The sequence below is a fragment of the Populus euphratica genome, unplaced genomic scaffold (genome assembly GCF_000495115.2).
Source record: "Populus euphratica unplaced genomic scaffold, PopEup_1.0 scaffold18.1, whole genome shotgun sequence".
NCBI classification, from domain to species: Eukaryota; Viridiplantae; Streptophyta; class Magnoliopsida; order Malpighiales; family Salicaceae; genus Populus; species Populus euphratica.
In genome coordinates this window covers 729,335-733,321 of record NW_011499881.1, presented here as the reverse complement: position 1 = coordinate 733,321, position 3,987 = coordinate 729,335, and positions in this window count along the sequence as shown.

The window sequence follows — 3,987 nt, the reverse complement described above, 5'->3', positions numbered from 1 at the left end:
ACTAACCTTTTCAATTGATGGAGATTCACCACAAAAAAAACTTGATATCGCTGGTGAAGAAGGGATATTAGCACAGAGAGGAAACGAAAGGTGAAGAACTTTGGAGGAGAGAAAATGAATTGAAGAGGCGGTCAGGGGTACTTATATGGCAGTTTTACCAACGGATTACCGACGGTCATATGCTAGTTTTATCGACGGATTACTCGACAGATAGAAAATTAATTATTATTTTTAATTTATTCCATCGGTAAATTTTGAATTTCACACCAAAATTTTTAATGTCCCTCCACATTTTTCGTGGTCCGTCGGTAAATTTTGAATTTCGCACCAAAATTTCAACTAATTATTTCAAGTAATAAATATTTTGTGTTTCAAAATATATCATCTATAATCTAAATTACATGAAAAAAAGGGTTTTACATAGGGTTTCATTTTGGTAGTTAGTCAGAATTTTCTTCTTCATCATCATCAATTGAATTGTCATCACCTTCATCGCAATCTTCAATATGAATATCATCTTCTTTATCGACAGTTGCTTGTCCGCTAGAGCTTAAAACAAAATACATATACTAAAAAAATAATAAAATTGACATTATGTTAAGATTTAAAAAGAAAGAATTACTTACAAAAATTGATAAAATCCGTTGGTAAATCAGAATACGGATGTTGTGACCACAAAACTTTAAGAAATATAACTTGATTTACTGATATGAGGGAGATTTTTGTTTAGGGGGATGGGGGGCTGGTTGTTTGCCGTTGGGGAGAGTTGGGATTAGGAAGAAGGAGGGAGGAGAGGGTCGACAGGTGAACATATATTAACTTTTCCTGATGGTTTCACCGACGGATTTTCCGTCGGTGAAACCGTCGATGATTCTGACGACACAATCGACACATCACCGTACGGATCTACTATTTCAAATCTGTTGGCAATATAAATGGCAGTCACTGTACGACCTGTCTTTTTGAATTCGTTAGTGATTTCTTCTGAAAAAATAACCCGTCAAAACCTCTATCGCCTCCCTTTTTTTTTTTTTTTACGACAGTGATGTTTCTGTTTGTAATTCAGTTGGTAGCTACTGATAAAAAATTTTTGTCGATAGTTACTAACTGAATTACAGATAAAATATAACTATTAATAATTTTAATTTTAAATTATCAATAAAAATATTTTATCGATAAATTTATTGTTATTTAGCGAATTTCTAGCAGTGATTTCATTGTTATTCCATGTGTGTTCGTGTCTAAATTGACCAGGCAAAGGGAACAGTGGACTATTTATCTCCTATGAAAAGCATCAAATCAGTTGTTTTTTCCGGACAAGATACAAGCGGCAAAAGGATGATTTTGCCTTCTTTTCTCTCTTAATATTGTCTGACATTGTCGAATTTAGTTGGGAGTATTGATAAAGGCTCATTTGTTTTTCACATATTTCTGTATTTACAGTGTTACAAATATAATTAGATGTTTAGAAATACACCAAACTACATTGTTTTATATTATCTGGTTCATCAAAAAATTGAATTTGAAATGTAAATTTTGTGAAGTAATTTTTATATATTTTTTTAATTGAGTTTCATAAAATTCTATTTATTTTTTAGTTTTAAAAGAATTTTTTTAATTTTAATTATTTTTATTTAAAATTATTTTTGTATTTTCAGATCATTTTAATGTGTTGATATTAAAAATAATTTTTTAAAAATAAAAAAAATATTTTTATGTATTTTCAAATAAAAAATATTTTTAAAAAGCAACCATAAACAAATATTTTATATAATTTTTTATACATGAATCTCAACTATAATTTTTATCAAATATATTTTTAAATTTAACTAATCATATTTTTTTAAACTACATGAAAGGTATCTTCAAAACAAACGCACTGAAGTATATTTAAACTTATTTTTAGATCATTATAAAAAAAATAACACATATATATATAGAAAGAAAAAGAAGAAAAAATTCAAATTGTCTTCTGACAACAAGTAGGGTGGTAGATTATACTAATAAATCTAAACAAAAGGTTTGATTTGATGAAAATGTAAAGGAAGCGCACATGCTTTTCAGCCAGTTGCAAACTTGTATTTGACGAACACAGATATAAATCTAAGATTCAGAAAGTCCGCTTGCCTAATGGCCAGATGATTTTGCCCAAAAAATATGAGATGAATTGGACAAAAGGAAATCCCAATCAAGATCATGCATGTGGGAAGAGATAGCTCTGCAGAAAGAAACTTTGGCAGGAAGCAGATGGTGCTGTCCTGGTGGGCTAGTTCTCTAACGTCTCTCTCACTGAAAATGCCAGCCTGTGAGTGGCTTTCATCACTTCAAGAACTCGCCATGTCAACCTAGGTGAAGTTACCATAAGGCTCCTCCTCTAGTTTCAGTCCTTCCCCCTTTTGTATGGAAGAGAACCTGGAAAAGATACAAAAGAACTTGTCGGTCCCAAGGCCAGTTTAGGGAATTCATAAACATCCAAAAAGCCATTTAGGGTAAACTTCAAATATGGCCCCCAAACATTTAGAATAGGATCGTTCTCACTCTCAGGCAGTTTCTTATGTCAGTATTATCGCTAAATAGTAAATAGTGATTCTAGTGTGTAGGAGAAAGTTATTCTAGCTAGGAAAGTAAACAATCTATTCTAAGTAGGTTAATCATCATAACTGTGATTACCTCAACCTCAGCAAACACTATAGGAAGAACATGTATTACAGTAGCTGTCCAATATCATTCCTTGAACAATGTATCTTGTATGAAAGCATCAAATCAGTTGTCTTTTCCAGACAAGATACAGGCGGCAAGAGCGTGATCTTGCCTTCTCTTCTCTCTTAATATTGTCTGACATTGTCAAATTGAGTTGGAAGTGTCCATAAAAGGGCAAGCACAACAATTAATCTATCCCCTTTTCCTTTTCGTTGACATGTCGTCCCCTGTAGAATGTGCTTGCTAGCCTTGGCTAATGTACTTCAATGAAAAGGATGGCGGTAGTTAATTACAGCATGTAACCTGACCACAAAAAGTAAAAAACTGCTTTGTGCGCGCGCCGCAAGAGATTCGTCCGCGGAATATCAATAGCCTGTGCACGGAATTTTGCTTCTGCGTACCATTAGTGGCATCCATGATTTTTTTTAATAAAAAACAATTAGCATGGCAAGAAAAAGTTTTTGATGGTACTATGGTTTTCTTTTTTAAATAAACTTCGATTTGTGCCCTCGTAGGTTCTTTAATGTTCTACTTCTAGTTTAAATCTTTCAATGATGCCCTTCTAATTTTCTAAGAGTTCCAATATTATTCTAACCATTTTATCATTAAATAGCCTACTATATAAATTTGGTTGGAGCTTTAATACAGATCTTGAAATATTTCTGTGATCAGGATATTGTAGCATACATGTGGAATTGAGAGAAAAGTAAGAAAAAATATAATAAAACATGAACAAAAATAGATTTTTTGTTAGTTAATTAGTAGAAATTAAAGGGAAGGTTTGGAACTTTTTGAAAACTATAAGGATAACATTGAGATTTAAACTACAATGATAGAAATGGAATATTGATAAATCTCCAAGGCTAACAATATAGTTTACCTTATTTATTTATTTTTATATAGTTTGAGGTGAAATTAAAGAATATTATTTGAATTAGAGAATATTGTTTTCTTAACTAAACGATGCATTAATTAATTATATCCAAAGAAGAGTTTAATAATTAATTGTGTGTGTACACATACATATATTAATTAAGTAATCGTATTTACATATTTTATCATATAGCTTTCTTTAATTATCATTTTGAATTCAATGAAAAAAAATGAAGTATATTCCAAATGGAACTTTGGTATCATTCTATTAAATATTATATATATATAAAACAAATAATAAATATAATTGGAAATGAAAAATTATAAGTGAAGATATTCTAGTTTTATTGGATCATCAATTTCTTCTTTTTATCTTTTTATATAAAAATAATAATTAATAAGATGTATACTGAT